A 16,674-nucleotide genomic window follows, 5' to 3' on the forward strand; every position below is an offset into this window, starting at 1 on the left:
TGTGTGTGTTGGTGTGTAAGTATGTGTCTGCAGTTGGATATATCAGTTATCTAATTCTGTAGGAGGAATCAGCTAGACATTTAGTGGCTTAAGCAATCTATTTATGTATCTCATGGTTCTGAGAATCAGGAATCTAGAGGTGGCTGGGTTTGGCTGAGTGGTTTTAGAATTCACCTCTCATAATGTTACACTCAGACATTGACTATGCTGCCATCATCTGAAGGTTTAATTGTCTAAAAAAATCCACTTTCAAGATGGCTTATTCATGTGGCTGCAGGTTGGCAGTGGTTATTTTTTTTATTTTCTAATAAGACTAAATTTATTCAATAACCTAGTAAAAGTTTTGATTGTAAGTATCCAACAGTATAAAAAGTACAAAACAGATCTGTAGATTTCTAATATATTAATACAAAGTGCATGACTACATACAGTATATCCTACAGGCAAAGAAAGGTGGAAGGGGAAGAAGAAGACTGTGGTTGAGGTCTAGTAATAAATAAATAAATACAGAAGTAGAGATGATCCATATTATAGTATATTCTACCACCAATACTGCAGCCAAAATGTACAAAAAAAGAAAAAAAAACATTTCAAAATAACTCAGGAGAATGATAATGGCTGGACTCTTGTAATACACCTCAAAGGCTATGGGAGAGCCGACCCAACTCACTGTGTAGTCTGTGCATATGGTGGCTTGTAGCATGTAGGTATTTTCTCAAAAGGAAGAAATATAAAATAAGTTTTAAAGAAGTATAAAACTATAGGGTACCCATAAAAAGTGGCTCACTCCTTACTGTGATGCTATCCAATTTTTATAATCCAGTTTTAAAAATAAGCACTGAGTCATGTTATTACAAGGCAGGCAAATATTCCTCCCTCATGTATGGAAAGTTTGAACTGGTGCTATTTTTTTCCTGAATTTTTAGAAAAGAAGCAATAAGAATACTTTGGTTTGGGTTCAATAAGAGGCTTTTAATAAGGATTTTAGAATTAAAAGCTCCAGTTTCAGCATTATCTCAATGTTCAGAAAGCCTGACTATAAAAGAAGCCAAACCAGCACTAACCTCCCCTTAGCATGAACCCACCTTTCTTCTTAGTAAATTTTACTTTTAAATAGTGAATAAAAACAAACAAACAAACAAAAAACCAAAAGCCCAACAGGTTAAAACAAGTCAAACACCTACTCTATGCAGATAGAACCTTCACAAAGGTCAACTGAAGTAATCCAGAGCTAAAACTGAATTGTGAAGATTTCAATGAAGTCACCAGTCATGTAACACAAATAAAGTCAATTATTTACACACTCGGGCAAGCCCGACAAGCAACGTGCCCAGGAAGCATTAACCTTTGTTTTGTGCCATCCTGAAGACTTGCACATAGTTTAACATTTTTAAGAGTGTGTTTTCCACGGTGTGGTAATGCTTTGGTACTATTCATATAAGATCTCATCTATCCCACCTACTCAACTCTTCTCCAAGAGGAGATTTGATTCTGCATGAGAAGTTTCACATAAATTAAAATCTTTAACAAATATTAATATGAAGGAAGGTGACACAGGATGCAACACATAACAGTCAAGCTTCTCTCTATATAATTAGAAATTACTTCCTCCGTCAAGGTATTTGCACCAAAAAGCTCAGTCTGTCCTGCTTAATCATCAGTAGTACAAGTTTGATTTATCAGAAAGTTGGAGAGACTCAATTATATCAAAATTATTAACAACTACCTCTAGGGGCAAGACATGTTGAGTTATGACAAATCTACTAACATGAGGGAAAACAAGTGTAGCCAGCCATCTTTAAAAAATGCCCCAACCACTGCTTCTCAATATAGAAAGACTAAAAACTACATATGGTTTATCATACAACAAATCCCATCTGTGTCCCCTGAAATTCCCCTAACTTAATTCATTAGAAGGGGATTATTTTTTTAAAAAAAGGCTTAAAGAGCACTTTACAGCAGCATTCAGCTTTCCTATGAAATACTCAGCATCTTAAATATTATGTACACTTCTTTTTTCTTTTAGTAAGCTAGACACTGGATTCAAAGTTTATGGGACTGGAGGAAAAAAATAACCCATTCAAACTATTCTAGAAAATTGTCTTTTGGCAGAATAGCAGGTATCCAAGTTAAAAATAGTAAGGTCAGTTTGTTGCTTTGTGGTCTTTTCAAAATTTAAATCATTTGTTCCCCTCCTACATAAACCTCAGTCACCACTCCTGGGTGGAGATGGGCAGAGTTCGGGCCCCCGCTCCTCTGGCTTCTCTGCAGCTGTCTTCTTATTGCTGCAGCAAGGCTTGAATAGATGTGTGTCAATGAGGACTTCTCCAAAACGGCCTTTATAGATAATCCCACAACAAATTTTCTGTCTTTTCCAGTAAGTAAGATCTAAAAAGGAAAAAAAACTGGTGTTCTATTAGAGCCAGAAGCCATTTCTGTATCTGAGCCATCATCTGACTGGTTACTATAACAAGGAGATTGAGCTGGGGAGGGGCACTTGAGGTGGTACTGTGAGCATCAGAATTGTGACGTTTAAATTCCTTCTGCAGTTTACTGATCTGGTTGCTTTTTATCCTGTTTCCAGATAGAGTTTTTACTTTCTTTGGTTTCAAAGTAGTCTTTAGACTAGGTCCTGCCCTTGGGTCTACCACATGATTCCAGTTTTTTTTTTTGAACCTGCTGGTAACTTCTTCCATCTTTTCACAAGAAGAACACAGGCATTACAGATGTCTCCTGAACGAGTCTCATGCAACCCAAAACAGCTCTGCAAGTCCTTTTCATAACGTTTACTATCAGTGAATCAAGAACTGGAGGACTTAGCTCTGCAAATACAGCAACCTTCTATACTTCGGTATATCTTTGGCTTGTGAAAACCAAACATCTTTTCTTCTGGGCAAAAGCCTCGGCCACCAGTGGCTGTTGGGCGCAGTCCGCGGACAGCAGGCGTGTGGAAGCCAGGCTGTTTTTAAGCGACCGCGTGTTGCTCTCATTGTTGCATCCGCATCCCCCGGAGTTGGCAAACAACGCCAGGCCGTGTGCGCTCCCGAGAAACCCCGGCAGTGGTTATTAATCAGAAGTCTCTGTTCTCATCCATGTGGGCCTCTCCACAAGGCTACATGAGGCTTGATATGGTGTCTGGCTTCATCCACACTGTATTCCCAAAGACCAAGATGGAAGTCACATGCCCGTGGTGACCAAGCTATAGATCTCAAACTCCATAGATTCTTCCTTGTCTTGTTGGTCACTGAGACTCAATATGGGAGGGGACTCTAAAAACGCATGAGAATTACCGGAGGCCATCCTGGAGCACATCATGATGTGTGTGTGTGTGCACTTGTGCATGCCTGTATGTATTCATGTGTGGTGAGCTGAGCTGGTGTGGAAGATAACATGAGCAAAAGGAGTCACTTTCCAAAATCTAGTGATGGAGACTACAGCACTGATGTGCAGGTGGAGGCCAGGTAGAGAGAGCACTGAACAGGGTCAGGTTCTAAATCAGGAAAGAAAGAAGATAAAGTTCAGAGGCCACCTGAACAAGAGCCCTCCTCAAAAACAAAACATCTTACTCAGAACACCTCTGCTCTTCTCTAGCAGAGTCAACTGCAACCACATGAGCCTCTGCCTTAGAGCTTTCTCTGCCAGGGAGGGGCTGGCTTAGGTGTCAAGGAGATACTGGTTCTGAGAACCCTCATCCAATGCCAGATATGGGAGGATTAAAAATGCTGGCCTTCTGACCCCTCAGAATATAACCTGAGGGTATGCTAACCAGTCTCTGAGGAGTGTACAGCAAGATTGAGTGCAGGTCATTCCCATTGTTCACTATTGCATGCTGCTTCTGTTCCTTCCTGTTTCCCTATATCACTGCCCTTCTGATATTTTCTGGAGTCACCTCTAAATAAGGCACTTGTACTTGAATTTTTGTATCTCATTTGACTTCTGGAGGACTCAACCTAATTGTGGAGCCTAGTTATATTGTAAGGGAAAGCCTGTGGCCTCCTGGGGCTTGCCTGTGTGAAGTCAGGCAGTGAACACACTTTATCTGCTCCTCCTTCGTCTCAGTCAGCAGATGTGGAAAGTCAAGTGGAACTCTTCTATATTATGCCTGACCTCAGTCTCTCTTCACCCCAGAGTTCTGGGGACATTGTCAAAGCAGATCTTATCCTATTCTTTCTCCCACTTCAGGTTAGAGCTTGCTATGTGGCTACATGAATTACCTATAGGCTGCAACTTCTTTTGCTCACCTCTGTCCTTCAGCTCCCAAGGACTGAAACCTATGCTTCCAGGGCACTAGTTCTCATTTGGTCCTTAGCTAAAGTTGGCCCATATTACTTGGTACCATAACCATATATAGAGAAGGACTCTTTGTTGAAACCTGAAATGTGGTTGAAGAACTGGAAGCATCCGTGCAGTCCACATGCCCTGGGATGGTCATTTATAATATACCCCAAACACCTGTGGTTTGGCTTAGGGCCAACCAAACCTCACCACCCATACCCAAGTTCTACTGTGTTAGAATCTACAGTGCTTTGCTTCAGGTTTGGCTATTCAAAACCTCATGTCCCTGTGGACCCATTAAATTAGATGAAGAATTGGGATCAAAACAGTTCTATTTACTTAAAAAAGGGTTCTATTTGTATTGACCCACAGCTGGAAACATTTTCATGTGAACATAGAGGTACCTGAGAGAAATTCAGCATTGGCTTCTTCTCTACTAAGGTCTCATTAGCCTCAGTAACACCAAGGAAGATGCACCAATGGATTCCCATCATTCACCCAACATTATGGAGATTTTGCTCTTTGGAGGACAACATGGATGACAGAAGTATTGGTTTTGCTGTCATGCCATTCTTTTTCCTTAGCTCATAATTTTGGAAAAGGAAAAGGAGAGGATATAGTAAAAAAATTATCTTACATGAGAATGTAAGTTAAAACAACCATCATGGAAAATTAGATAGAGCTTCTTCAAAAAATTAGAAATAGAACTACCATGTTTTCCAGTAATCCTGCTACTGTGTACTTGGGATAAGGGGTGGGGTCAGTATGTCAAATATCTGCACTTGCATGTTTATAGCACTATTAACAACAGAAAAAATAGCGAATCAAACCTGGGTATCTGTCAATAGATGAATGGATAAAGAACATTGCAATATATGGATATATTCAGGCATAAAAACAAAATCTTGCCATTTGTATAACAGATGATACTGGCAGACTTTATGTTAAATGAGACAAGTCAGGCTCAGAAGATAAAAACCACATTCTCTCACCTACATATGGAACCTAAATGTTGATCTCAAAGATGCAGAGGTAGAATAGTGGTAACTGGGGGCTGAAAAGGATGGAAGGAGAAGGCCAGGGAGAAGCCAGAGCTCCAATCCTTCAGGATGTATTGGGACAAGAGTGAAATCTGAGTCTTGGGACCTGAAATGGAAATTTGGAATGTGCAGAAGTCATCCCATTTAAAGAGTGGTCCTTGTTCATGTACTGTGAGAGCACCTTCCCCTTTCCAGGTCTAACCCACCTGCCCATACTCTGTGTCAAAAGAGAGGCTTTTAGATTACAAGATGGAGGGCCAGAGGGAGTCAGCATCTTGTGTTGCTCCATGATCCAGGTGGGAATACTGCATCTCAGAGAGTGTAATAGGACCCTATACAGTTGATTTCCACAGAAATCACCAGCGCTGTGACCCCTGTGCAGGGCTCAGAGCCTCAGTGTTTGAGTAGGACTCCAGCCTCTGGCACCCGAAACCCAAAGCCCGCACAGTTCCAGCTCACAAATGGCTCTCAAGCTGCTTAGCAGAATCAACAATCAGCACCTCTGCAGAACTCCAAACTGTGCTCTGCTGCCACGAAGGTTACTTGGTGACTACCTACCCACAGCACAATGCCATCACCTGGCTCCCCTCACCTCACCAGACACCCCGGCACTGGAAGCAGACCTACTCCATCTTGGATAACCTTTCTCGCCATATTTGGTGGGGGCAGCTCTCGGCTCTCAGCTCTCAGATCAGATCTCCATCTGGCCAGGTACCAGGTATCCAGCTTCCGCAGGCCCCAGCAGCGACCTTGGTACAGTGACCACTCAACACAAAAAACAGCTTCCAGTTGGGCAGGTGTGCAGTGCGACCAGGGCACCGCCCACCTGGTGTGAGCCTGGCTGTGAGAGGTCCTGAAGGTGGGAACTGCTGCTAAGTGAGAGGGGATGGGACTAAAGTTTGGAGCCTAACAGAGAGGCTAGCAGCTGGGAAATCTCCAGGCAAGAGAGGGAGACAATACTTGGAGCTCAAGTCAGATGAGCGGTCCCAAAAGGAAACCCACGAGGCGCAGTCTCCCTGCAGAGACTGGTGGGTGGCACTCCCCGCTTCCAGATGCCCTACACTGGGATCAGTCCTCCCACCCTGGTTACCTACACCATCCTGAGGGCAGAGACACCAGCTTAAAATAGACAGCTCCACCTATTGGATGAGAGGAGAAACAGAAAAAAAATGGATCTCTAAAACTAGCAACAAGCCTGGTTTCTTCGTTCGAGTATTTTTTTTTCTTTTTCTCTTCTACCCCTCTTTCTTATGGCCCTCACATCACCAACATATGTAAAACCAAGAACTTTGCGTGAAATAGGATTTTTAGGACTGGGTCATTTTAATAATATAATAGAGATGTTGTATATGCCCTTTTTTGTATTTTCTTTTTTTCTCTTTTTCCTTCTTTCATTTTTCTTTCCTCCTCCAAATTTTACTATTTTAATATCTTGTATTTCTCTAAATACATATGTGGGTTTGTTTATGTACTCTACTGTCTTCCCACGTACTTGTCTACCCTAAATTACTTCCTGTCTATTCTCTTGCTACTAACCCTCTTCATTAGATTTCTCTTTCACATTTCCTGAGGTATACTAACTCTATACCCTCACATCTTTCCCCCTCAGTATATCATCCTATGCCCCACCCCCATTTTATTGTCCACTGTCAGAAACTGTAAACTTTTTTATGAAACTACTAATTATATTTTAGATAAAAATTGAATTCAACATTTCTGTACATTGAGACTAAACTGTAAATGTCTTAATAACAACAAATTGTTCATAGGTAATATATTGTTGATATTGGGATCAGCTAATATTGTCCTTCCCCACAAAGGAGGGATCTTGGAAACCTAAAAGAGCACTACAAAGCTATAGAGTAATAACACCCCAGACCCACAGAGCTGGAAAGGAAGACACATGAGCAACATGAAAAGACAGGGAAGAAAGTACCACAAACAAATCAAGACACCACATCATTAGAATCATAGCAGAAGAAATTACAGAGAAAGACTTCAGGATATACATAGTTAAAATGTTCTGTGAACTCAAGGAAGATATAAGAGAGCAAATACAAGCAGTGAAAGATCACTTCGACAAGGAGCTACATAAGCATATCCAAGAAGCAAAAGATCACCTCAACAGGGAGATAGAGGTTCTAAAAACAAAACAAAACAAAACAACAACAACAACAACAACAAAATGGAACAGAAATCCTTTAAGTGAAAGAAACAATAAACCAAGTTAAAAGCTCAAATGAAAGCATCAACAGAGTAGATCACTTAGAAGATAAGACATCAGACAATGAAGATAAAATATATAATCTTGAAAAGAACAGTGATAATGGTAAGATACCACGAGCAGAACATTCAAGAAATATGGGATAGCATAAAAAGACCAAATTTAAGAGTTATTGGGATAGAGGTTCAAACCAAAGGAACGAACAATCTATTCAATGAAATAATATCAGAAAACTTTCCAAACATGAAGAATGAATTGGAAATCCAAATTCAAGAAGCCTATAGGATTCCAAATGTACAAAATCACAACAGATCCATACCAAGGCACATTATATTAAAAATGCCTAACATACAGAATAAGAAGAGAATTTTAAAAGCCATGAGAGAAAGGAATCAGATTACATATAGGGGAAAACCAATTAGGATAACAGCAGATTTTTCAACACAGTCCCTGAAAGCTAAAAGATCCTGGAACAACATATATCAAGCTCTGAAAGAAAATGGGTGCCAACCAAGCATCTTGTATCCAGCAAAATTAAGCTTCAGATTTGAAGATGAAATTAAAACCTTCCATGATAAACAAAAATTAAAAGAATTTATAGCTAGAAAACTGGCACTACAAAACATCCTTGGAAAAATATTCCATGAAGAGGAAATGAAAAACAATGAAAATCAGCAGAGGGAGGTAGTATCCTAAAGGAAAAACAAAGAAGAAAATCAAGTCAAGTTAAATAACAAAAATAAACAAATATGGCTGGAAATACAAACCATATCTCAGTAATAACCCTGAATGTTAATGGCCTAAATCCACCAATCAAAAGACACAGGCTACCATACTGGATTAAAAAAAAGACCCAACAATATGCTGCCTAAAGGAGACTCATCTGATAGGAAAAGACATACACAGGCTGAAAGTGAAAAAGGTTGGGAAAATTCATACCACTCACCTGCACTGTGGAAGGAAGCAGGGGTTTCCATACTCATATCAAAGTAGACTTCAAGCCTTTAATCAAAAGGGATAAAGATGGACATTACATGCTGCTCAAGGGACCCATACACCAACAAGACATAACAATCAAATATATATGCCACAAACAATGGTGCAGCTATGTTCATCAAATTCTTCTCAAGTTCAAGAGTCAAATTGACCACAACACAATAATCTTGGGTGACTTTAACACACTTCTCTCACCACTGGATAGTGGTGAGAGAAGTGTGTTCCAAACAAAAGTGGAATAGAGATACTATAGAACTTAATAATATAATCAATAACTTAGATTTAACTGATATATATATATATATTCCATCCTTCATGAGAGAATATACTTTCTTCTCAAAGCATTAGGATCCTTCTCTAAAATAGACCACATACTATACCACAAAGCAACTCTTAGCAAATACAAAAAAGTAGAGATACTACTATGCATTTTATCAGATCATAATGGAATGAAATTGGAAATCAAGACAAAATAAAAATAAAAATTTCTCCATCACCTGGGGACTAAACAATATGCTACTGATTGAACAATGGGTTACAGAAGACATAAAGGAGGAGATTAAAAAATTCTTAGAGGTAAATGAGAACATAGACACAACATCAAAATCTCTGGGACACTATGAAAGCAGTACTAAGAGGAAAGTTCATTGCATGGAGTTTATTCCTTAAAAGAAGAAAAAGTCAACAAATAACTTCACATTGCATCTCAAAGCCCTAGAAAAAGAACAAATCAGCAGCAAAAGCAGTAGAAGGAAAGAAATAATTAAAATTAGAGCTGAAATTAATGAAACTGAAACAAAAGAAACAAAAAAATTGACAAAAAGTTGGTCCTTTGAAAAAATAAATAAAATTGACAGACCCTTAACCACGCTAACGAAGAGAAGGAGAGAGAAAACTCAAATTACCAGCATACGTCATGAAAAAGGTAATACCACAACAGACACTACAGAAATACAGATGATAATTAGAAATTATTTTGAAAACTTATACTCCAATTAAATAAAAGACATTGAAGGCATCAACAATTTCTTAAGTCACATGATTTGTCCAGATTGAATCAGGAAGATATACATATACATAATTTAAACAGACCAATATCAAGTGATCAACTAGAAGACGCCATCAGAAGCTTACCAACCAAGAAAAGCCCAGGACCGGATGCATACACAGCCAAGTTCTACAAGACCTTTAAAGAAGAACTAATATCAATACTGTACAGTTTATTTCAGGAAATAGAAAAAGAGGCAGCACTTCCAAATTCATTCTATGAGGCCAGTATCACCCAAACCAGGCAAAGACACATCAAAGAAAGAAAACTTCAGATTAATATCTCTAATGAATATAGATGCAAAAATTCTCAATAAACTTCTGGCATATTGAATACAAAAACATATCAAAAAGAGTGTGCACCATGATCAAGTGGGATTCATCCCAGGGAAGCAAGGTTGGTTCAACATATGGAAGTCAATAAATTTAATTCATCACATCAATAGACTCAAAGATAAGAATTATATGATGATCTCAATAGATGCAGAAAAAGCATTTGACAAAATACAGCACCCTTTCATGTTCAAAACACTAGAAAAACTAGGGATAACAGGAACATATCTCAACATCATAAAGGCTGTCTACACTAATCCTCAGGCCAACATCATTCTAAATGGAGAAAAATTGAAGGCATTCCCTCTAAAAACTGGAAAGACAGGGATGCCCCCTTTTTTGCACTTCTAGTCAACATAGTTCTTGAAACACTGGACAGAGCAAATAGATAGATGAAAGAAATTAAAGGGATATGTATAAGAAAAGAAGAACTTAAGTTAGCACTATTTTCTGACAATATGATTCTATACCAAGAAGACCCAAAAAGCTCCACCAGCAAACTTTGAGAACCAGTAAATGAATCCAGCAAAGTAGCAGGATACAAAATCAACACCCATAAATCAAAGGCATTTCTGTATATCAGTGACAATTCCTCTGAGAAGGAAATGAAGAAAACTATCCCATTTACAATAACCTCAAAAAAAAAAAAAAAGATACTTGGGAATCAAATGAATGAGGTGAAAGATCTATACAATGAAAACTACAGAACCCTAAAGAAATCAAAGAAGACCTTAGAAGATGGAAAGATCTACCTTGCTCTTGGATAGGCAGAATTAATATTATCAAAATGACCATACAACAAAAACACTATACAGATTTAATGCCAATGGCATGCCTCATAGAAATAGAAGAAGAAGACATGAAATTCATCTGGAAAAATAAGAGACCCAGAATAGCTAAAGCAATCCTTGGCAGGAAGAATAAAGCAGGTGGCATCACTATAACAGACCTTAAACTATACTACAAAGCAATCATAACAAAAACAGCATGGTATTTGGCACCAAAACAAACTGGGTAGACCAATGGTATGGAATAGAGGACACAGAGACTAACCCACAAAATTACAATTATATTAGGCAAAGTTGCCAAAAAAAATACATTGGAGAAAAGATAGCCTCGTCAACAAATGGTGCTGGGAAAATTGGAGATCCATATGCAAAAAAAAAAAAAAAAAATAAACCCCTCTCTCTCACCATGCACAAAACTCAACTCAAAGTGGATCAAGGACATAAGAATTAAACCAGAGACTCTGTGTCTAACAGAAGAAAAAGTAGGCCCTAATCGTCATCATATGGCCCAACTTCCTTAATAAGACTCTTATAGTGCAATAATTAAAACCAACAATCAATAAATGGAATGGAATCAAACTAATAAGTTTCTTTTCAGCAAAAGAAACAATCTGTGAGGTGAACAGAGAACCTACATCCTGGGAGCAAGTTTTTACCCCTCACACATCAGATAGAGCACTAATCTCTAGGGTATATAAAGAACTCAAAAAGCTAAGCACCAAAAAACCAAATAACCCAATCAACAAATGGGCCAAGGACCTGAACAGACACTTCTCAGAAGAGAATATACAATCAATCAACAAATATATGAAAAAATGCTAATCATCTCTATCAATTAGAGAAATGCAAATCAAAACTAAGATATCATCTCACTCTAGTCAGAATGGCAGCTATTATGAAGACAAATAATAATAAGTGTTGGCAAAAAATGTTGGTGAAAAGACAAACAACAATAAGTGTTGTGGGGAAAAAGGCACACTCATACATTTCTGGAGGGACTGAAAATTGGTGCAATCTTTATGGAAAGCAGTGTGGAGATTCCTTGGAAATCTGGGAATGGAATCACCATTTGACCCAACTATCCCTCTCCTTGGTTTATACCCCAAAGACTTAAAAAGAGCATACTACAGGGACACAGCCACATTAATATTTATAGCAGCACAATTCACAGTAGCTAAAGTTTGGAGCCAATGCCCTTCAGTAGATGAACAGATAAAAAAATGTGGCATATATACACAGTGGAATTTTACTCAGCAATAAAAGAGTACAAAATCATGGTATTTGCAGGTAAATAGATGGTGTTGGAGAAGATAATGCTAAGAGAAGTTAGCCAATCACAATAAAACATGCTGAATGTTTTCTCTGATATAAGGATGATTACTCATAGTGGGGTAGGGAGGGGGAGCATGGGAGGAATAGATGAGTTCTAGATAGGGCAGGGAGGGAAAGAGAGGGGCCAGGGGGTTAGCAAGGATGGTGGAATGTCCATTTGACCCAGCTATTCCCCTTCTCGGTCTATTCCCTAAAGACCTAAAAAGAGCATGCTACAGGGACACTGCTACATCGATGTTCATAGCAGCACAATTCACAATAGCAAGACTGTGGAACCAACCCAGATGCCCTTCAATAGACGAATGGATAAAAAAAATGTGGCATTTATACACAATGGAGTATTACTCTGCATTGAAAAATGACAAAATCATAGAATTTGCAGGGAAATGGATGGCATTAGAGCAGATTATGCTAAGTGAAGCTAGCCAATCCCTAAAAAACAAATGCCAAATGTCTTCTTTGATATAAGGAGAGTAACTAAGAACAGAGTAGGGACGAAGAGCAGGAGAAGAAGATTAACCTTAAACAGGGATGAGAGGTGGGAGGGAAAGGGAGAGAGAAGGGAAATTGCATGGAAATGGAAGGAGACCCTCAGGGTTATACAAAAGTACATATAAGAGGAAGTGAGGGGAAAGGGAAAAATAATATAAGGGGGAGAAATGAATTACAGTAGAGGGGGTAGAGAGAGAAGAGGGGAGGGGAGGGGAAGGGAGGGGAGGGGGGATAGTAGAGGATAGGAAAGGCAGCAGAACACAACAGACACTAGTATGGCAATATGTAAATCAATGGATGTGTAACTGATGTGATTCTGCAATCTGTATATGGGGTAAAAATGGGAGTTCATAACCCACTTGAATCAAAGTGTGAAATATGATATATCAAGAAATTTGTAATGTTTTGAACAACCAACAATAAAAAATTAAAAAAAAAGATGCAATTGCCAAGCCAAAAAAAAAAAAAAAAAAGGATGGTGGAATGTGATGGACATCATTTCCGATGTACACAAATGAAGACATGAATTGGTGTCAACATACTTTACATACAACCAGAGATATGAAAAATTGTGCTGTATAAGTGTAATAAGAATTGTAATGGTAATGCATTCCACTGTCATTTATTTTTTTAAAAAATCAATTAAAAAATATAAAGGTTTATGTTTAATGTCCCCAAGGCTGTTCCCCAGCTCTCACAACATGGGGAAGCTGATCTATATCCATAGTCCCCCTAATAGTTGGGAAAGTGGCTATGGGGCAGAATAAGGGAATGTATATATAGAGAATTTTGAAACTTATTTTGATTTACCATTTCTTTTCCTACTGCCTCATTTGATTTCAGCTGCAACCATTTGAGGACAGCCAAACATATGTTGTTATTCATACCTAAATGATCCAGAGACCCAGGTTAAGAGTTCAGAGGATGCAGGGCTGGATAACCCACATTTCTGGAAAATGAGGAAGCTCATGATATTACCCTTCAGTCTGTACATTTTTCTTCTTGGGGGTGGCCTATTGCGGCTGCTGACCAGGTGTGCCCAATAGGTCTCTGACCCTTTGTTCTGTATAGACTTTGTCAAGATAACTACTTCATAGCCACACTTAACATCTAAGGACCTGATTTTATGATTCTTCACTACGTGGATTCCTGAAGGAGGGGAAATGACCAGGTGGGTACCTTCAGAAGCAGAGAGGCTCTAGAGTCTAGAGTTGGCAACTCTGGTCCAAGGGCCAACACAGCCCACTCATGAAAGTGCAGCCACTGTTCCTTCATTATACATAATCCATAACTGCATTCAACATATGAGGTTAAGATTAGGTAGTTGAGAGGCACATAGTATGGCTCACAAAGGGCAAAATATTTGTTCTTTAGATCTTGATGGAAAATACATGCTGACTCCTGATCTGAGAGACTGGGACAGGCTGTCAGTAGCTGTGGAAAAACAGTGCATCTCAAGTGCCCCTGGGTCCCAAGCTGTTTTTTAGAAATTGCACATTATCTGTGGGGGGTCTGAAGCCCCCTCTGAAATCCATTTTGCACATCTGGTGCCCTGGGAGGTCATAGTTATTTTACCTCTGGCTCCATGGGTCATCGTGTGTGAGTTCTGAGACAGCAGCTCCTTTAGGTACACCTTAGTTGTGTCACTGGGAGCCTGCTCAGGGGCCCAGGATGGGAGGGGATTCTTCTCCAGAGAGATGACAAGCCTGCTGTGCTGAAATAACTCCACCAACATCCCTGATCTTTCCCTTCACAAGCTCAGTACAGAAAACTTCTAAAATGCTAATTTTTAATAATGTATTTTGTGTAATGAACCTGGACAATGTCTAGACATGAACCTAAAACATTTAGAAAATAAGAAGTCGAAACAAGCAAGGAGCAGCTCAGCCACTGAAGAGTCATGTGAGGGAAAGTGGAGCAGCTTCTGCACAGGTCTGTGGATGGATCTCAATCAAAGGAATGCCTCGGAGCAGGTCTTGCTATCCAAGGCTTTGTGCTGATGGTGAAGAAGCAGGTGAATTCTAAGGAAACAATCAGGAAGTACAGTGGGTGAAGGAAACTTATAACTCACTCTGAACACAGGGTCTAATCTCAACCTTGCTAATTATTGGGGCTGGGAGCCTGAGGATGTAGTTCTTGTCCTCAGGTGTGACTCACTAGTCTTACCCCTGAGCTGTTGCATGTGTTCAGCATGACCTGAACCAAGGGCACCCACATTATGCTGCTTTGCCTGCACACATTCCCTTAGGTAGACCAAAAGGTGGTTCTGGTGAGATTCATGACCCCAAGAGCAGGAAGAGGACTCATTGTCCTGGCAGGAGCTGCTCTCAGACTTGTTCAAGAGTTAAGCCATTGTTTAATCCTCTGACAAGAGTTTTAAGGAGGTACAGTAGTCTCAGTCTCACAAAGCAATATCTGCTCACCTGGAGCACATACTGCAGCTCAGCATGGTCCAGGGCAGGGCCTGGGAGGAAGGGCGGTGAAGCTCCTCTTCAGCTTCTGTTCACTTGAGGCTTTGGATCACTCTCTGGGGACCCTGAAATCTTCATCCTCAGGTAAAGGTGCTGTCAGAACACTGCAAGTCTCCTTTTCCTGAAGACAGGTGAATACAGAGATCGAGACCAGATGAGGGGCATTCTCTGTTCCAGGACCAAGATGGACATGAATAGTCTGAAGGTCATGTGTTCCAGGCATTGGGGAATTACAGTGACATGAATGTCCCTCTGGTTTTGAGAGTTAAGAGCAAAGAGCAAGTGGACCTGGTAGAAGTGCTAAGGAAGATGCAGGCTGAGTCATACCCATTAATAATTATAAATCTCCAATCCCAGCATCTCTGCTTTACCACAGTGAGACCCCAGCTTCATTCACAGGTGTCTGAACCTACAGTTGCATTCCCAGAGGACAGTGCCTAGCACTTGGCAGAGTGATGGTTCCCCAAGTGTTTTGATGAGTAGTCTCAGTTCCAAAACATCTATGACACGTTGTCAATATTTTCACCTGAACTACAGCATGAAAAATGCCATCCAGTGGTACTGTTACACATGGACACTACTCATGGACACCAGAGTAGCAAGAATCAAATTCTGCTCTTATTTCAAATTGCATTCTCAATTTGTACTTTCACTACTTCCCATGCCATTCTATTTCATGACATTCCATTTCCTTCTACCTGGTTCATCCATTTTTTTTCCAGTCCATTAAATTGATTCTGTGACCGCCAGAGCCAAAGATCCCTCAGGTCAGACTCCAGGCAGAGAGGATCTAGGCAGAAGACCAGCCAAGATGCTGCACACGAGCTGCCACAGGTGAGTGTGGAGTCCTATTGCCTTTATTTTGGGGTTCTTGGTGCTGAAGGAGGAAGAATGATGTTTGTGCAACCCCAAGACAAAAGTGCATCATTAGGAGATGAACATTGCATTCCTGATGGCATTCCACAGCAATTTTCTATCAAAAGGAGAACATTTTAGAATTAAGAGAAATGATTCTTGGTTTTAATTCTTGCCATATAGGAGTCTTATTAAGGAAGTTGGGGCCTAATTCTTGCCCTATAGGAGTCTTATTAAGGAAGTTGGGGCCTAATTCCACATGATGGAGATTAGGACCTTTTTTTCTTCTATTAGACACAGAGTCTCTGGTTTAATTCCTAGGTTCCTGATCCACTTTGAATTGAGTTTTGTGCATGGTGAGAGAGAGGGGTTTAATTTCTTTCTTTTCTTTTTCTTTTTTTTTTTTTTTGCATATGGATTTCCAGTTTTCCCAGCACCATTTGTTGAAGAGGCTATCTTTTCTCCAATGCATGTTTTTGGCACCTTTGTCTAATATAAGATAATTGTAATTTTGTGGGTTTGTCTCTGTGTTCTCTATTCTGTACCATTGGTCTACCAGTCTGTTTTGGTGCCAATACCATGCTGTTTTTGTTACTATTGTTCTGTAGTATAATTTAAGGTCTGGTATAGTGATGCCACTTGCTTCACTCTTCCTGCTAAGGATTGCTTTAGCTATTCTGGGTCTCTTATTTTTCCAGATAAATTTATTTTTTATTTTTAATTTTTTAATTATTTTAATTTTTATTGTTGGTTGTTCAAAACATTACATAGTTCTTGATATATCATATTTCACACTTTGATTCAAGTGGGTTATGAACTCC

At 39.5% G+C, this 16,674-nt stretch overlaps 1 pseudogene; it reads right to left on the reverse strand.

The window, feature by feature from the left end:
- Window positions 1-2,210: 2,210 nt before the first annotated feature.
- On the reverse strand, window positions 2,211-2,881 carry LOC124089493 (SIN3-HDAC complex-associated factor-like; annotated as a pseudogene).
- Window positions 2,882-16,674: the final 13,793 nt, after the last annotated feature.

This window comes from Marmota monax, unplaced genomic scaffold (genome assembly GCF_021218885.2).
Source record: "Marmota monax isolate L192 unplaced genomic scaffold, Marmota_monax_Labrador192_F-V1.1 WCK01_AAM20220418_F8-fsc00005, whole genome shotgun sequence".
Taxonomy (NCBI): Eukaryota; Metazoa; Chordata; class Mammalia; order Rodentia; family Sciuridae; genus Marmota; species Marmota monax.